The 13,551-nt window shown below is 42.6% G+C and overlaps 1 pseudogene; it reads right to left on the bottom strand.

The window, feature by feature from the left end:
* Positions 1–758: 758 nt before the first annotated feature.
* LOC147454653 (uncharacterized) lies at positions 759–1,954 on the bottom strand (annotated as a pseudogene).
* Between the last annotated feature and the right edge of the window lie 11,597 nt (positions 1,955–13,551).

The following is a 13,551-nucleotide window of genomic DNA, read 5'->3' as shown; positions in this document are numbered from 1 at the left end:
TTTGGCACTGATCTTCAGACATCCAATAAAGATTTTTTGCCTGCTCCTGATGCACTTGCTCTATGCATGAGAAGAGTGGAAGAGAAAAACCTTCCCTCAAAGATGAGGATTTTGAGAAGAGGCTTGTTGAGCTTGGCATCCAATCTTATGGCAGAGACTTTAAGCTGAAAAAAATTGGAAAGGAAGTTGACATAAGAGAGATGGCCGGATCATGCAATCTCCTTCAAGAAAAAGTCATTGCCGAAGATGAGTTGCAAAAGGTGATCTCCCTTCTGAAATCTTTTTTTTTTTTTCAAGTTTGTTTTAATTACTCATTGTCTTGTTTTGCAGATTGAACTCCTTGACAAAGACAATTTTCTTGGGAGAGCTAAAGGCTCGAGAGGGAAAGCAATAGAGGACTCTTCAAGAAGGGATGTCACGGTTTTTAGGGTACACTCCCCTTCAAATCAATGCAAACAAGATCATGCTACTTGAGAGAGCAGCAGCACTTTGAATGTTTGGATATGCTGCAGGATTCAATGCCTCAAGAGCAGGATACTTTCTTTGCTACTCTAGCTATGCAGCAGCAGCTGAGGAGACAAATGTCAACCTTCTTGGGGGCTATAAAAGAAGAAAGTTTTTGAGATATAGGGGTGACATGCCTAGAGATATTAAAAAAATCAAAAACTGATGTAAATTTGATAATTTTTTGCACCAAAATATCTTTTTGAATTTGGATCTCTTTAGAAAGATTCAGTGCAAAGTTTCAAAGTGAAGCATTAATCTCCATCTGTCATTGAGCACCATGTTTGTTTGATCTCATCCGTTGTAATTGCCTCCTATAGAACCAATTGAATGATTCCTTTGGTGCATTGCTCCTTCTTTGTCCCCCTCCCTTTCTTGTACATTTGAAAAAAGAAGTCTTCGCTTGATAGTGAGATTTTTCCATTCCCTGAGTATTCCATGTTGCAAGGGGTCCTTGTTTTGCAAAATATGGTCCATGCAGGTATAGAATATGCTAAAAATATAAAAAAAGTTAGTTGAACTCAATAGGATGCAAAGTAAAATACTATCCAGACTTTAGAAAGTAATTGAATACTCACCAAGTAATATGTGATGTCTTAATAGCAGTTATTAAAAGCTTTATTGTCTTTTTAAAGTCATTTGCATAAGTTGCAGAGCTAACTTGTTGTCTCAAAAATTTCAAAAAATTGTCGAGCTTCTTCCACACTTCCATGCGTTTGTTGGCTACATCTGGTCTACTTTTGACATTGGTTGTTATAACACAAAGATCCTTCCAGTAGTTCCACATAGCATCAACTTGTTTGTTGTCATGGTTACTCAAAAATCTTCTGGCTTTTGCTTCACCCATTGAAACATCTTCCAAAACATCACCAGTTCCTTTTGAAAGAGAGGGATCCTTTTTTAGATGCACTTGACCACTATGAAAACCCATTTGAGAGAGCAGAGACTCGCATTTTTCTATGCACTCGTCTGCAAGTTTAGTTGGCTTAATAGAATATGCATAGTCAAGATGGAGTCGAAGCAATTTGTCCAAGATTCTAATCTCTGCATGCATTGTGCATATATGTACATTTTTTAAATCTATTGTTAGAATTGGATCCCAAATCATAGAAGACGATGGGTAGTCGATGACGTTAACACTATTCCTCGATGGTTCTTTTCCAACCTCGTGTTCTGCAAGACATCCTTTTGTTCCAGTGCTTGCCATGCAATATAGACATGGATACTTGGTATTGGCACCTCCACATACACCAAACATGCACTTTAATGCTTTTAGGTCGGCACTCAAGTGCCATTCTACAAAAAAGTCACCCATGCAATCTACACAGAGTTTTTCACCTGCATTTTGGTGCTGTATAACAGAAGGGATATCGGTCTGCAAAAACAGCCATTTCAATGTATCGTGATTTTCTACTAGTATTTGAGCTGCTCAGATCCACCAAAGCTCCATTTGTGATTGAGTTTTGTGGTATGGGGAATCAAGCTTACCCTGGCTATAGTCCAATGCTCTATTCATAAGGGATATAGATACTCTTTCCATTTTTTGACATTTTTGAATTTGAGCTTTATCCAATTTCAAAACAAATATAAGTTTTCCTTCACAATCTATTTCTTGCATATTATAGTATCTCACCATAGCAGATTGAACATTTTTATACTCATCCAAATGTTATTAAAAACATTATACTCAAAAGAATATTTTTTTTTCTGTTTTTCATATGGCATCGTTCCTTCTATATGATAGTACTCTCCAAAATTTTCGGGTATTTCTTCGTTTAATAGAGTCCTAACTTTCCCAACATTGTGAGGCCTAGGCAACCCAAAAGCTTTAATCTTGTAATACTTTAAAACCTGAAACCAGGTTTTAGAGATGGCCCTATAACCCCTTCTACTCACCCCCACTGTGTCACAAACTTCTTGCATTTGAGAAGGTTGGACCAGTAAACCCATATCTTTCAGTAAACTTTGAAATACCAATTTCTTCTGAGTTTGATTTTCAGGAAGTTTCAAAAGTTTAAGAATATCACTTTTGTTCATTACCTCATTCAAAAATCTCACCCTTTCTTGAACATTGGACGTATCAAATCCTAAAAGACTAGTCACATGTTCTCTAGTAATCTTTAATCTTTTTTTTCTTTGTCCAGAACCTTCTGTTAAGTTTACTACATTTCTCATTCGTTTTACTCGTTCTCTTAATCCTATTGGAGTTTCTTTTAAAGTCCGAAGTTGGTGATTTTCTTGTTTTAGAGATGCTATTTGGTTTTCAAGTTCTAAAATTCTTGTTGCATTTGAAGACAAAACAGTTTTGAGATATTGAATGTAATGTGTATGATCAATTTGTAAATGAGAAAACCTAGAACTATATCCTAGTAAGTGATCAACCCCATCACCAACAAATCTCATCAAATCATGAGGTGTGTGAAAAGATGGATACCTTCCAGTGCTAGGATCCGGTGGATACAAGCTCCCATCTGTCCATATATCAATGTGTTTATTTCCCTCGTTGCGAAGTTGTTGTGCTTCATTTTCAGTTGTAACTGGTCTTTGATAGACACTCCACGTAGTAGCATATTCCTGGCTTGGCTTAATGTTCAAGTGAAACTTGCGATTATCACTAATGGAAGATGTATTAGCCACGTAAGTAATGAAGGAGCAGAAAGTATAATGGAAATAACGTAGCAGCAAAACAAGGTGCATCAGAGAAGAAGAGATAAAGCTCGTGAAAGGTAAGAGAAAAAAGAGAGATTCAAAAGTGGAAACAACTATTTGCCACCAAGTGAAGTAAATGAAAACAAATTTCGAGGTGAGCCACAAAGGAATGTGAAGAAAACGATATCTTTTTGAATATTTAGAGATATGTACCTAGATACGCTTTAGATTGCGTAGATATGCTTTAAATGACCAAAACAGACAAATTTGGAGCCGTTTTGACCACAAAAAGCTCTGCTACTTAGTAATTTAACCAATTCCTTACACATCCCTTTTTGAGTCGTTTTTGGCCCTAATGAGCCATGGCTACTCAAGTTTTAATGCTTTGAGAACCCCTTCAAACACACGTGCAAGAACCCAAAACTTTTTACAGACTCAATTCCCAGAAAGTTCAATGGAGCTCAACTTTAGATAAGGACAAACACATGCACATCAAATGAGTTTTCATAGTTAATCATCGGAATTACAACAGGCAAAGGGCATTCCAGTATCTCTCTTAATCTTCTTGGTCCGAACATAAAGACTATGTGCTGTTGGAAAAAAGTCTTCCTGGACACATGGACATTTATCTGGATTCTTTGAGTTAAATGAAAAGGAGTGAATTGAGGGCCATTTTGATCATCCATTAAAGCGAACCATGCAGCTCCCAAGAAAGAATACATGTCCTATCCTCTGTTTTTGCCAAAATTTCAGCATCATAGCAGTATAAATGTCTTAAAAGACCAAAAAACCAGCCATCATAACTTGGAAAAATTTTGACAGAGTTTCCCCAAGTAGCGCAGTGAGAACCCAAAATATAAATTATATATGTATGCATAACTTGCCAATAGTAGAACCCGAGCATCAAGTAGGAATCACTAGTATATAGACTATGGTGAGGTCACAAAAAGGGTGCTCCAGCCACCTGTATCACCGAAAGGATCTCACATTTGAGAATCCCCCAGCTCAATAAAACCTCACACTATCGACCCTCTCACGAAAGCTTATGCAAATCTCGTATTGTCAAGTCTCAAAAATGACTATCTTCCATACCAAGTCTCAGAAATGGCTAGGACTGCCAAATAAAACCAAGTATGGTTCCACAAAGGCGTACAATGGCAGTTTACACAAGTAACGTACAATACCAGCAGACAATGCGCTCAAACAGGCGCCAAATGATGCATACCCATGACAACTATAAGTGACTCCCACTTGCTAGTGTATCACTCTACTCCAGCTACTTGTACCTGTGTGAATCAACTGTACCTATACCTGTCCCTATAACTTGTAACCTGTAATCTGCAACCTGTACTCCCGAAGCTGAAGGTACTCGAAGAAGGTCCTCCGTGGGGGCGCCAAAAGAATGTGAGCGGGATGAAAACACACACAACGTCTCTATAATGACCCAACACACACTCTTGGGATGATACACATAGACACTATGGGGCACCACTTGGCTTATACAACCCACCTGGCCGAGACAGGGAACACACTGATGGAGTGAGAGAAGAGAGACTACCCATTTACCCACTCCACACACACACACACACACACACACACACACACACACACACACACACACACACACACACACACACATACCCAAAACATTCAGCTCAAAAGAGGATAATTTCTGATGTTTAGATACAATTGAGCTTGGGCCAACACCAATGGGGCAAATAGCTCACACAATATGGGTAAAATATGCCAGATACAATCACAAATTAGAGCAGAAGCTTCGCTCATAGGAGAAACTTACACAGCCAAAACAGCAAAAAAAAACGTATGGAATCTGGCAAAATGGACATCGCCATCGTGTACGGAATGGCCCAAAACCCCAGTCTACAATGTCAAAGTGCTCAAATCCGACCTTGGATAAGCAGTTTATGGCCAAAACAGGCTCCAAAACAGCAAAAATACAGTTGCGGTTGTTCCTCCTCTTCTCTCCACATTTTTTCTGGTCTTCTCTCAGGTTTTTCAATTCCCACACTTAGCTTTATTACTTGGGCAACGTTGGCCTTTTAGTTGACCTCAAACGGACCCCGAACAGGCCAAAAAGTGGCCTCGCAGTGCATAGTTGTCACCTTGCTGCATCCATCCGCACACCTAGCACTCAACTTTTTCCAATAATGCATCCCACCACCACATGAAGTGGCCCCAAAAGATGGTCCTTATGATGACATTTCTACATAATTATCACAAGGAAACACCCACGTTGTGTCCGTACTTATCCATGTGCAAGTATTGACCCCATTCGACCTCCTAACGCCACTAGATGCCATCTGACACATCTGCTTACCTCATGTCGTAGGACCGTGGATAGCTTCCTCGAGAAGTTTTACACGCTACCAACTCCTCATTATTATAGAAAAAACACACTGGTATTGGTGATAGTGAAAATAGATGCACTATGTACACGTTGTCCTACTTGTACACATGTGTGCCCCACGTAACCACTGACGGGAGCAAAGCGAACCCCGAACCCCCGACGGCCTCTAAAACACCGGGGACCAAATGGAGCGCCTTGATCCTGTCATGGTAAAGCAAACAGGGGCACCACCTAGCTTCAGCGGCTAGGACACAAACAACACACCACCATAACAAAGTTTTCATCCAATAGAGATGGATGCTTGGGAGTAATGATGAAGAGGAAAGGGAATGACATCAAGTGAGAGTGAGAGTGAGAGAGAGAGAGAGAGTGAGGGAGGGGGTATAGCGGCTTAGTACTTAAGCACCACAAAAGGATGGCGAATCCGCACACCCTTCACACATACACAAGCTCACTCCAAACACAAGATTAGGTGGCGATTCCGCACACCTCACATGGGCAAAACATTGCAAGAAAACATACTCACAAAACCTCAAGCTTTATTTAGAGAATAAGGCGATGAAATGGGGAGCATAGGGTAGGGGAATGAGAAGGGAGAGAGTGGTAGAGCACATGGCGGATAGGTGGGAGTTGATGGCGAAGACTCGCACGAGGGTTATGGCCATCATCCTTCATTTAGTTGCCCTTCATCTTCCATAGCCAAGGGTGTAGAGGTCATGCTCAAAACAAGCATGGTGATTGTGGTGATGGTGATGGTGTGGGTGTGTGTGTGTGCACTAGGCACACACAGTGCATAGTGTGTTCTTTGGTGATGTTGTGTGTGTATTTAGTGTGATGGTGACCCCTCTTTATATAGGGGAGGAGAGGGGAGAAATTCTAGAATTTAGAAATGAAGAAATCATTATCTACATAGGCCATGTGACTGTGGGCCCCACTTGTCTGGCTGTGTGTATATGTGCCAGAACAGCAGTCTCATGAGAGAGAGATGGGTGGATGAAAAAAAGTGAGAGGTGACATGGAGAATAAAGTAATTACAAGAGGGGAGAGAGGGGAGTGTGTTCAGAGGTGAATCTGTGTGTGAACACAAGAAAAATCAGGTAACCACCGGGTGGGGATGGGTCTGTGGGCACCTTTTTTAGTGAAACTGAGTGTGTGTGAGTGTGGGGGAGGTTATTTAGCTACAAGACAAGAGACATGGCACCCTTTAGAGAGAGAGGGGGGTATTTGGGTCATGGGATATGATAGGAGAGAGAAAGAGGGGGTGGGGTATACTATTTTGAAAGATAGGGTAAGTTGCATGTGAATTAGGGTGCATTATTGGTGAGTTATAATGCATTATTGGTGAGAGGTGGGGTAGCTTGAGGGGAGAGAGAAAGGAGAAAGGACAAGGGAAAGAGAGAGGGGGTTGACCTTTTGAGTGGAGGAGAGGAAAATGGACACACGGCGGGGCAACAGTGAAGAAAAAAGGAGGCAAGGTGGGGATGGGCTACCCCGCAGGCATGAGGTGGTCTATTTTACCTTTCTTATATATTTACATAATCATAATTAATTTTTTTCTTACTTTTTCCAATGCCTTTTATCACTCCCTCCCTAAGAGGGGGTTTTCATGGGGTGGGGACGAGAGAAGAGGGGTATGGGAGCTTGGCTTGTGAAAAGCCCCCATCATTAGCCCTCCCCTTTTGGCTAGAGGCATTCATGTCTTTAGCTCATCTGTTTGATCATTATCGTCGAAGGTGGCGGATGATGGTGTGTCCTCATCTGGAATGTCAATTGGTGGAGCCTGGTCAAATCGAATAAAATAAGGTTTAAGTCACCAACCATTTACCGTGGTTTTATGAAGTTTTCCATCAGCCTCCATAAGCTGGTAGCTTCCATTGGCATACTTTTTCCTGACGATGAAAGGACCTTCCCATCGGAGTAGGAGTTTCTTATCCTTGCGCGTGTCGAAGCGATTATCGTAGCGGAGCACCAACATTCCTTTCTTAAATTCTTTATCCGAAGATGCTCGTTAAAGCTAAGCTGTCTATGCTCTGCTTGTGCTGCATAATAATTTATTGCTTCTTCTCTGTCCAGCTGCAGTCTTTCCAAGTTGATGATGTGATCTCTCAAATGCATGTTGGGCTGTTGAAGCTGGCTTGCCATTACTCTGAGACTTTGTAGTTGCACTTCAATGGGCAAGATTGCTTCCTTACCAAATACTAGATGATATGGTGTGAATCCCAAGGATGTACGAAATGAAGTTCTGTAGGCCCATAAAGCTGGTAGTAGATACTTATCCCAGTCTCCAGAATGATTTTTTACCTGCTTGGTAATAATTTTAGAAACCATTCCATTTACCTTTTCAACTAGGCCATTACATTGAGGGTAATATGGTGAAGAGTGCCTCCTTGTAATGCCCAGTTTCTGCATTAATTCTCCTACCAAGTCTACTTTGAAACCTGGCCCTCTATCAGAGATGATCTCTAAAGGTGTGCCAAACCTACAGCATATGTGCTCGTAGATAAATTTAGCTACCTCTACCGCTGTGATTCTAGTGGTGGCTGTAGCCTCTGCCCATCTAGTCATGTAGTCGACCCCCATGATAATGTAGAATTTTCCTGAGTTGGCCCTAGGTAATGGCCCAATGGCATGGATACCCCAATTTTCAAATGGGCCATATGAGAGAATAGGTGTCTGTGGTTCAGGCATAAGTGACCTAGTGCCGGCCTTTTGACACAACTTACACGTTTTGCACCAGTGGTGTACATCACGGTTGAGGCTAGGCCATATGAAGCCTACCTGCAAGATTTTCCTACTTGTTATGTCTAGGGCAAAGTGACCACCACAAACCCCGTCGTGACAACTAGCAATTACTCCCGTGATTTCCTGAGAGAGAGGGACCTTCCTGAGTATTTGGTCCTTACCCTTACAGTACAAACCGTCATTGATGAGTCGATACCTTGTGGCCTTCCGCGTCAGCCATTGATTCTGTCCCTTTGTTAAATCTGATGGGCATTCCCCTGTTTCCAAAAAATGCATGATGTCAGGCAAGGCATCACTTCCTTGAAATAGAGGGAGCTTTAGTTTTATTTCTCCAACCACCACTTCCTGTAGTCTTTCACTTGCTAGGGCATCTGCTTCTTGGTTTTGAGCCCTTGCGATATGGTGTATTTGAACTTCTTCAAACTTACCCAACAAGGTTTTTACACCACTTAAGTGAGTCCTTAAACTAGGATTCTTGCATGTCCATGCTCCATTTACTTGCCTTACCAGAAGTAGAGCATCCCCAAATACATTAAGGCGTTGTACACCTTGTGAGACGCACCATTGTAGACCCTTGGTTAGTGCTGCATACTCAGCTTCATTGTTAGAATGTGAATCTAACAATTGGCCCAACGAAAATACCTTTGTCTCTTTGTCATCAAAGACCACTATGCCTGCAGCTGCTTTGTCGGACGCTCGCTTGTAAGCTCCATCAAAGTAGAGACAGTATGCTCCTTCTACCATCGGTGGTACTGGAGGTAATCGGACTTCTCCTTCCTTAGATTGCTTCTCCTTCCCTTCAAAGACTTGGTAGGTCATGAGTCCCCCCAAACTTGCCCTTGTCGTGCTTTCTACCTGTACCGTGTAGTCAAACTCTTGCAGACGAACTAGCCATTTAGTAATTCTAGCAGACATATCCATGTGTTGTACAACATAGGGAAATATTTCATCCGTGGTTAGAATCACAAATTGCTTAGGCAGCAAATATGACCTAAACTTTGTAGTTGCAAATCTAAGAGCTAGGACTAAGTGTTCCACATGGGTGAAACCTTTCTCTCCTGCTGTCATCATTCGACTAGAGAAGTAGATTGGCCTCATGAAAGATGTCGTCGTATCATTTTGGAGTAGCACAGCCCCTAATGAGTCATCACCAACACTTGAGGTGACATAGAATTTTTCATCCCACTTAGGTGGTGAGATAGTTGGCAGAGTGGCTAAGACCTCCTTTACCTTGTTGTAGTGATGTTCGCTTTCCTCCTCCCAAGTGAAAGTTGATCTTTGAGTGATTTGTTGCAGTGGTAGAACAAGTTGTGATAGTAGATGTATGAATCTACTTAAGTACCTCACCTTCTGTAGAAAAGAGACCAGTTGACGTGCGGTCGTTGGTGAAGGTAGGGCTATGAGTGCGGACAGCTTACTTGGGTCGGCGTTGATACCTCTTGCTGAAATTTCATGGCCTAGTAGAATGACTTTACTCTCCCCAATGTGACATTTATCCACATTTAATTGCCCACCTAGGCTCTGCAACCTGGCCAAACCTTCAGTTACCTTTTCTAAATGTGAAATACGGAAGCTATATATACAAAAATCATCAATGAACACTTTTATGGATGTTCCAAAGAACGGTTGAAAAACATATGTGACATATCTTTGGAATGTGGCAGGTGCATTTGTGAGACCAAATGGCATAACCCTGTATGCAAAACAACCCCATGGCGTGATAAAAGTGGTTTTTAGCTGATCTTCCAAGGCTATGCGTATTTGAAAGTATCCTTAATAACCATCACAGACGGTATAGCATTCAAAACCCGCTACTTCATTCAGAATTTCATCCAAGAAAGGGAGAGGAAAGTGGTCTCTCTTTGTAGCTGCATTTAGTGGTTTGTAGTCAACACAGACCCTCCACTTACCATTCTTTTTAGGCGTCACCACTACCGGTGACACCCATTCTGAGTTTTCTACATGATAGATGAATCCCGCCTCCAGCAATTTCCTTACCTCGGCCAAGAGTGCCTTTTCTTGTATGACCCCCAGTCGTCGTAGCTTTTGCACAACTGGTTTTACCCCTTCCTTCAGCTTAATATGATGTTCCACCACTGTAATGCCTGTGATTCTTTCATAGTTGTCAATGAACAGGTTAGGAAATCCCATCAACATTTGCAAAAAACTATCTTTCTCCTCAAGTGTTAATTCCGTAGACAACATACCCTTCAACCTACTTCCTCCTAGGCCAGGTGATTTTCTCTCCTCTTCATTGCGTTGCCCTTTTGGTGATGGATCACCAGTTGTGCTTACCCTTTGTGGATCCTTCATAATGATACCCATCACATCAATGGAACTGTCACTTTTGTCGGTGGATGTGGTCTCCTCCTCAGAACTGGAAGATTCGCTAGTGGTTTCATCTGCCGATGTTTCCAGATTCATTTGCTTCTGCTTGCCAATCCTCATGTCGTAGTAGATTGTCTCCCCTTTCTTACCGGTCATGCGTAGAAGGCGAGTACCCCAGTCCTGTTTTGCCTTCATGGCCTTCCCAAAATTAGTGGATAGCCCTCCCCCTTAGTAGGCATTACAAAAACATCTACCTCTACCTCAGTGTTGAAAGCTTTGATTTTCACGGCACTTACCACACCCACACACTTTACTTTTGCGTTGTTTGCCATCTTTGCCTTGCATGGAGAAGGCCTGTCAACCTAGAACCCTAATCGAAGCATCATAGCTTCGCTCATTACACAGATTTGTGCACCTCCATCAATGTAGGTGTTTCCAACCCTCTTTCCTTTTATGTTTACATCGACAATTGGAAGGATGTCATCCATGTTGCATCCCGAAATTGCTCCGGCTACCTTTGTTTTGGAGCGTCTTGTACTTAACATTTTAGACCATTGTCGCCTTACTTTTGGTGCAAGATGTAGCAGTTGTGGCCATGTAATCTTCGGTCCTTGCTCTGCCACATCCAATGTTAGATCATAGGGCTTATAACTTTCCCCTAGTTGGAAGTCGGTGATGCCCAATTTCCGTCGTGGCCTGGATGGCCTCTTGCTAGTTTCTCCTCTCATGCTTCTCTCATCATCTAATTGTGTAGCTTTCTCCCTCCTAGCTCTTTTCACAATCATGGCTTCAAGTGGTTCTAAAAAGGTTACCTTCTCCTTACCCTTGTCCCTCTCCTTTGCTCTGGGTGGATCCACTACTACGGCTTTTCCTTTCTCTTCTAGCCTTATGATGTTTACTGGGCGATCAGGTGGTGGGACTGGTGGAAGAGGTGGGATGGATGCTTGTAGTGGTGTCCGGGGTGGACGTAGAATTTGTGTTGGTGGGGGTGGTGCTTGGGGTGGGGGTGTTCTTTCTCTAGGGGGTGACAATTGGTTCCTCCTACCTCCTCTATTATAGTTTTGTCGTGGTTTGGGACAGTAGTACATACCGTGACCTTCTTCTCCGCAGTTGTAGCAATGATACTCCCTGTTTTGTCGTCGTGCTCTTCTAGGGTCTTGATCTCTTTCTTGACTCCTCCCTTGCTGTATTAAGTGGACAGACAAATTCTGCAGTTGGTCAATAATATGGGCCAACATATCTTGTTGGTTATCTCTTACCCCAAGATCCGGTGGTGGTGGTATGGTGGTTGTCGTAGTTGCTGGTAGACGCGATGTTCCTGCTTCTGTTGACTCGGTTTCTTTGGCTTTCATTCGCAGCTTCTTGTCCTTAAGGTGAGCAATCTCAACGGCTAACTCGTACGTAGCCGGGAATCTACCTTTCATCTTCTCCTTGAGAAGCGGCCATAAGCCATGCGTGAACCGATCTTTTTTTAGGAAATCGGGTGCGGCTTCCCTTCTTGCCAGTGACTCAACCCACTGTTCCCACAAATCCACAAATCTGGACTCATAGGTGGCATATTCTAAAAGACCCTCCTGCTTCAAGTCTCTCAACTTGTCCCACAACTTTTCTGAAGTGGTACCTCCCCCAAAGCGCCTCTTAAAAGCGGTTTTTAAGGGTTCCCAGTCATCCTTGGTTGCTTGTGGAAGTGCATTGTACCATGATCTAGCTTCTAGCTTCATGAGATGCTTAAATATTCTAACCCGGGATTCATCCGTATCTTTGTTGCTCACTACACATGCTACTTCAAAGTCATCTAGGAAGTCTGTTACCAAATCCTCCCCCTTCTTTCCTTTAAATGTTGGAAATGCTACACTTGCCATGATTACTGAGAGAGAGCTAGAAAGACACGCTGCTTAACTTGCAAAAGTTTTTTCTTCTTTACAAGGAGGCGTGTATACCCTCTTATACTAGGACATAGATTAAAACTTCAAACGGTACATTGCCTTGTACCAAAGGTAAGACAAATGGTTGATCTGATGCCAGAACCTCAAAAAATAGCTCCCCACCCAGCATGGTGTCAATGACGTGCTGGTAGTGAGCCTTCAAATCCAGTATTACCTTGATTGAGCGTACACGTGTTGGTATGTGTGATCTGTCTTGAGGTAGGTTGTACTGATTCATGTGAAGCTTAGAGGTGCTTAGTCACTGTCCAAGCTTGTGGGAGAGGGTGGTGTTCTTTCCTGAAACAAACTCAGTAGATCCCTAGTTTCTCTAGTGAGAGTGTGAGCCAATGATTCCATTATCTATGCTACAGCATCAGGTGCGACTTGAAAACTGACTGTGATAATTACCTCGGTGACTTGAGTTACCCGATTCTCAAAGTAGAATAGTGTTGATTCTCTATTGTGTAGAGCTCCTTCCATTTTGTTGTTGTGGGTTGGTTGTAGGTTGCGGACATGGTTTCGACCTTCTCCTTCTTCTTCTTGGCACTTGGCCTATGTATATCCACTGGGTTTGGCGTGTTGGTTGACTCTCCCACTGCAAATCGATTACCTTTACGCCTAGCACTCGAGCTTTGATGGAGATGCGGAGTTCGTCTAGTTATTCTTGGAGCTCTTCTTCTTCTGTCGTCCAATTAGAAAATCCTGCTACCCATTCATCCATTCACAATAGTTTAGGGGTTTCAGTCTTGTAAACTGAAGGGTTTCATGAAAAGATCCTCAGTGGGGGCACCAAATGACGGGAGCAAAGCAAACCCCGAACCCCCGATGGCCTCTAAAACACCGGGGACCGAATGGAGCGCCTCGAGCCTGTCATGGTAAAGCAAACACGGGCACCACCTAGCTTCAGTGGCTACGATGCAAACAACACACCACCATAACAAAGTTTTCATCCAAGAGAGATGGATGCTTGGGAGTAATGATGAAGAGGAAAGGGAATGACATCAAGTGAGAGTGAGAGAGAGAGAGAGAGAGAGA

Source organism: Adiantum capillus-veneris, chromosome 7, assembly GCF_014529385.1.
Source record: "Adiantum capillus-veneris isolate H3 chromosome 7, ASM1452938v2, whole genome shotgun sequence".
NCBI lineage: Eukaryota > Viridiplantae > Streptophyta > Polypodiopsida > Polypodiales > Pteridaceae > Adiantum > Adiantum capillus-veneris.
This window is presented reverse-complemented; position numbering and strand designations above follow the sequence as displayed.